General features: G+C 29.9%; 1 pseudogene; it reads right to left on the bottom strand.

The window, feature by feature from the left end:
• Positions 1-2,027: 2,027 nt before the first annotated feature.
• On the bottom strand, positions 2,028-3,188 carry LOC130945478 (probable NAD(P)H dehydrogenase (quinone) FQR1-like 1; annotated as a pseudogene).
• Between the last annotated feature and the right edge of the window lie 3,336 nt (positions 3,189-6,524).

Below are 6,524 nucleotides of genomic sequence, written 5' to 3'. Positions count from 1 at the left end.
TTTTTGGATTACAATTCTGAATTTTTATAATACTTTTTGGATGTATTTTATTTAGGTCCTACTTAGTATCTTTCTTAGCTTCTTGTAGGCAACCTGATTATGCAAAAATTTTTGTCACATATTTCTTATGTTAAACTAATAGATGTTTCTTTTTATACTAAATGGATGATTCTTTTAAAAGAAATCATCATTTAAGAAGGGAATTAACTTTGAAGTAAACTAACCCATATTATATTTATTGATTCAATTGTTGTAACTTATGAACATTTTTATAGTTAATATATAATAGACATAGATGGCTATTCATTTGTTGCATACACCTTGACCATAATTGCTTTGTTTTGCTTTCACTTTTCAGGATCATCCTGAAGAGCCGAGCGCAATATGCAAAAATCTATCTCAAATGTTTCTTTTGTTAAAGAAATGAATGTTTCTTTTTATACTAAATGGATGATTCTCTGAAATGAATCATCAGTTAAGATGGAAATTAACTTTGCAGTAATTGAACGCATATTGTACTTATTGATTCAATTGTTGTGACTTATGAGTATTTTTATAGTTAATATATAATAGATATAAATGGCTATTCATTTGTTGCATACACCTTGACCACTTGATAATAAATTTAATCATGGAAGTAACACTTGCCTCATAAGTTCATCGCTATGTAGTACTAAATAGTATGTTGTGTATGTGGACTCAGTTTTAATTTGATAAAAATTGTAACTCTAAACCCTAAACCCAAAAAGTAAACATTGGGTAAAAAGAAAACTGTCAAAACACTTTGATTGCTTTTGAAAAAGTAAATAACTAGTTATTATTGTTGTTCTTCTCCTTATCCCTTTTTTTTTTCTTCTTTAAATTTTGTTAAACAAGCAACAAAATAAATACAAATTTTTTTTCTTCTTTTGTGGTACTTGTATTCACTATCAATTGAATCATCTCTGTAGTAAAGAATAAATATAAGTAATTTCTGTTAGGTACTTAATTATTTTTGCAAAGATTTAAGTGGATGTTGCTTCTATCAAGCATTGGGATGTTCCTTTTCCATACTAAATAGATGTTACTTTAATAGAAACCATTTAAATGAAAAATAAAAAAAACTTATCCTACATAAGTAATTATAAATTTATCTATCATGCTAAAATGCAATGAAAGGAATCATGATATTCATTCAACTTGTCCATACAATTTGGCAACTTGCAACACTGTTGATACAGGAATTCATCACGACCAAAAGCAATACAAAAAGGATCATCCATTTAGTATATAAAAAAAACATCTATTTGTTTAACAAAAGAAACATCTGACGTAAACTTTATATTTTGTTAGAGGGGATAAAGCTACATCGTTTAGAAAACGGGTATATGATTACTATACAACTAGCTAAATATATAATAATTTTATAGTTGCTACACTTGGATCACGTTTCTTTCACTTCATCCAATTCATCAACTGTTTCAAATTCCTCTTAGATCAGTTCAAATTTATCAATCATTTCAAAGTAGACTTTCTGCAATCATCCATCTGCAACCATAAGCAAAGACACATAGCATCCATAAGTAAAGAAATATCTATCTAAAAAACAAAAAAATAGCCATCTAATGACAATTATAAAAACAAAGAAATATCAACAACAATCATATACAAAGAAGCATCTACTTTTAAAAATAAAAGACACAATTATTATTCAACCTAAAATAATAATCTAGCTATTTGAATCTAGTAAATATTTATAAAAGGAGTCTAATGCATATGGTGTCATTTCTTCTCCAAATTTGGCCATAACTGTCTTCAAAGTAAATACAAAGTCCTCATTCTCAACCTCATCCATGACAAGTGACTAATTCATAAAGCTTAAAGGATTAAAATAAAACTTTAATCTATTTGTGTGCTTCATAAACACAGAAGTATTAGAATAGAACTCCATAAAATCAATATCACCTTGAAAAGAAAAAATTGCCAAAAACCTTCAATCATTGTGGTGGTATAGTGTTCCTTTCACTGAGGCAAAGACATTATATGCTTTATGCAGCATTCTTGAGCTTCTTGGTAATGGTGGCAAAAATATTTTCCTGGTGGAATACTTGCAGCAATTCAATCTTAGAAACCTGTCTTGTTACATCACCAGCATAAGTCCCTGCTCCATAAGGGCTTCCACCTTTCACTTCTTCCATCTCGAACATGCAATGGTGGAACGTGTATCTGATGGGAACATATATCATTCCATGATGTGCCAGCATTGTTATAGCAGTAAGGCTATACATAAATCATGACAAGTTTGATCAGCAACTAATAAGTACCTAGTGATATCTAATAAGGAACACGGTTAAGATATATATAGAAACTTGTTTTTTTACGGTGTTGTTTCTTGTTCACCGCCTAGCAAACCAGTGCTGTAGGAGAGTCCAATAGGCTTGCCTACAAGGTCTTGTTGCAATTAAAGAGGTCCAGTTTTGTCAAGAAAATCTATGAACTGGGCAGCCATCATTCCGAACCGCGTGGGGAAGCCGAAGATAAGGCCATCAGCTCCATTGAGCATATCAAGTTCAATGATTGGTACATCACTCTTTGGTGGTGCATTCAGCCATAAACAAAGACAGATTATTCAATCAAAAACATCCCAGAGCCTATAAAAAAATATAGAAACTAAGTAAGCACTATCAATAGTTATGAAATCAAAGGTTAAATGTATTCAATAAATTCCCAACATCCACCTTCATTCACAAATGCATAATAATTAGTCAAATTTAGAAGAATGAATTATCCTAAACTGAATCTTGATTACTAAAACCTAATAAAGAAGGCATGGAGAATCCTAAGTAGAAAAGAAATAAATTGTACAAAGAAAGAGTAACACTAAAAAAAACTATTAATTATCTCAAAAAGAAATATACAACACTATAAGAGTTTAATTCTCAGAACAATGTTGATTAAGAACATCCAAAAGAAACATTCATAATAGAAAACACAAGTTAAACTAAACTCTAAGATGGGAAAGGAAAAAAACCCAGGTCGCTGGGGAGGAGATGCGGTTGATCGACCGGGGTACACGTCAAGGCGGAGGTTGCTGCGTCGTCGGTGGTTGCTGCGGCGGTGGAAGAAGCCGTGATGGCAGCAGTGTGTGGAGGTGGCTGCGGCGCGAGAGGATGATGCCCGCATTGTTGGACGGTGGTTGCCGGTGGCATTTCTTCCGGAGCTATTTCTGATTTCCTTCGCGACGGAGGAGAGGTGGCTGTGGGGTTTTGGCTAACAGTGCGGTTCTGAGTGTCGTGGTGGCTGTGCCAATTGGAAGGGAGAGTGTGGACGGCGCGGTGGGAGTGGGAGAGGAAAAGAGGGGGAAGGATTTTTGTGTGGGCGGCTATGGAAATGAGAGAGAAAAAAAGGGTTTTTACTTTCTACTGCTTTTAATTAGGATTTATTTAATCAACTTTTAATTATTTAAATTTAAATTAAAAAAAAATTAAAATTAATTATTAAATAGAATTGTTTAAAAAGTTGGCTGGTTATAGTTGGTTCCATATACTTTTCCTTATTCAAAACCATGCTGGCATTGACATCATAATATTTAAAAAGAGAGAATTGGAGGAGGAATGAAGGAAAATAAAATAATAAATAAATAAATAAATAAAAAATCTCGTTAGGAAAATAATAGACTATTTGTATAATGTGTATAACGGGCTATTGAGTTACAAAATGAATATCTTTCATATTATCTAAAATAACCATCCGAATATTATGAATAATAAACATCTTTTTAAAAGATTAAATTAATTTTGGAGTTTACTAAAGATTGAACTCTTAACCTTTTGGATCTAACGCTCTAATATCATGTCATGATATCACTCATTCCAAAAGTTTCAGCTGATGAAAAAAAGTAATACTAATAATTATATCTCTAATATTCTATAAATCTCTATTGTACAACAGATATTCTATTGACTTTTCATACTTTTTCATAAATAAAACATGAGAAAGCGAAAGTAGAGGTGGGTTTGTGGGGGTAAAAAAAAAGTTAACATCATATTAGCAAACCTGGAAAATGGGATTGGTGAGTTTCATAGAATGATATATCTATTTTTTTATTTTTTTTAATTCCCTCTGGTAGTGATGACGAAGGATGCTAATTTAATTAGGTCACTGTATGAACTAGGGGTGCACAGACCCGGCCCGGGCCCGAACACTTTAGGGGCTAATTTGGTGTGATTTCATCGGGTTTAGGGTCGGGTTAGGGTCTCAAAAATAGACCCGGTCATTATTTCGGGTCGGGTCCGGGCCATAGCTCGGGTCACCCGAAGTCGGCCCGGTGACCCGGTCATCATGCATAATTAATATTTTGTGTTATTAGTGATGGATCATGACTATTTTTATGTGGAATTTAAGTATTGTAAACCTTAATATTTTGTGTTATTAGTCATTATAAGATTATAAGTTAATGTTTTATGTTTAGAATGCATACGACTTTAGACTAATACATAATATTGTGTTATTTGTATTGATTTAAATATTTGATATTATTAGACAATATTAGTATTGATTGTGGTTTTGCTTTAGTATTGATTGTGGTTATGCTTTAATTTTAAAGAAGGATTGCTTCTTGTTATATTTTTCTAAGTAAATTTTACCATGTTAAATAATGGTTGGAGTCTTAGAAATTTGGATATTTTTACATGCTAGCTTACAAGAAGGTATCAACGTAATGTAATGTTAATGGCCCGGTTTTCACCCGGTTTTCACCCGGTATAATTGTGGCCCGAAAGTGTATTGGTTTCATCGGGTCTAGGATCGGGTTCGGGTCTAATAAATAGACCCGGTGTATATTTCGGGTCGGGTCTGGGTCCCATCAAACCCGGCTTCACCCGGCCCATGTGCACCCCTAGTATGAACTTTACGTGCTTTTTTTTTGTGCATTATATTTAATCTAAGGCATCTCTAGTGGCTATATTACAAGATTAAACATTCAAAATTTCAAATCATCAGCATGCATGTGGTCAACTAGAATGACACATTGATATATAATCTTTATCACCATCATTCCTTCTTTTATATATATATATATATATATAAATACACCAAAATTTCCAATTCAAAATAATAAGATAATTAAATTAAAATACCATATATTATGTACGATTAATATCTATACATCATGTGTGTATGTATAATCAACTAAAAATATATGGATGTCGCATTTTTAATAATTTAGGATTAATATCAAATTATATTATTAAGGAATTTGAACAATAAGAATTAATTAATACAACATTTATAAAAATATAATTCATTATATATAGCGTCCTAACTTTTTATTTAGTAAAATAAATAAATATACATAATAAATTAAATTAAATGTATAACTAATAATTATTGTACACAAAACCCAAGGAAGCATGCTCATGTAATTAAGTCCTTGTGAGTATGCTAAACATATTGGCCTAACTGACATCATATATTTTAAAATTAATCGGAAGTGATAAAATTAAAAGCGTCCATGATGATAAAATTAATAATATAAAGAGAGACGTGCAAACTGCAAAGTAATTCTTTTAATTTAATTCGATTTATTCATTGATTTATTAACTCATATATATTATTAAATATAAATTAAAAAAAACTTATCTATCTGTAAAGTAGTTTCTTTATCAGAAAAAAAAAGAAAGAAAATATATGGATGCTCTATATAGGTCAATTGGTTTGCGGTGTAGCTGTTTTAATTAGTGCAACAAAAAGCTTAGACCTAAAGAACTTGATTATATAAGCTTAATTAAATATTGTTCCCTCCAATCCAAACAAGCTAAGATCTTTTAGGTAGCTATGTAGCTAGAGATTTTGGTATGTGGAGCATGAGATGTTTTAGGTTGTGTTTGTTTTTTTAGAATAGTTAATATAAGATATTAAGAATAAGATATAAATAACAAAAATATAAAATTTTGTATTTTTATATTTTGTTTATTGATTAATTAAAATAAATTATTAAAATTTAATTTATTTTTTTATTTAAAAAATTTAAAAAAAATATAATAATAAAAATTATAATTTATAAAAATTAATAAAAATAATAAAAAAAGTATCTCTTATTAATATTTTTATATTTTTTATTAAAATAAATATAAAATGCATTAATTCAATATTTTTAAATATAACATTTCTATTTATATTTTATCTGTTAAATATAATTTTATATCTTTATATTTTTATTTTCGTGTCTTATCCATATAAATAAATACAGCTTTAAAGGAGAACACATTAATATTATGGGGGCACATAACTATATAGTATATACACCATGATGCTGCATGTGCCTTAATTAGCAAGGTTAGGTGCTTCAGTTTAAGGACGATGCTGCCCCTTAATTTTATTACCATGTGCTATTTTTCTTTTCTTTTCATTCAATTACCGTGTGTTTACTATTAGCTAGGTCCTATGATTACAAATGAATTTGGATAATTTGTTTCAAAATCATTCCTAAGAAATAGAAAAATGTTCGAGTGTTATTAGAATTTATTATTGTTAGTTATTTATTT

The sequence above is a fragment of the Arachis stenosperma genome, chromosome 8 (assembly GCF_014773155.1).
Source record: "Arachis stenosperma cultivar V10309 chromosome 8, arast.V10309.gnm1.PFL2, whole genome shotgun sequence".
In the NCBI taxonomy this organism is placed as follows: domain Eukaryota; kingdom Viridiplantae; phylum Streptophyta; class Magnoliopsida; order Fabales; family Fabaceae; genus Arachis; species Arachis stenosperma.
This window is presented reverse-complemented; position numbering and strand designations above follow the sequence as displayed.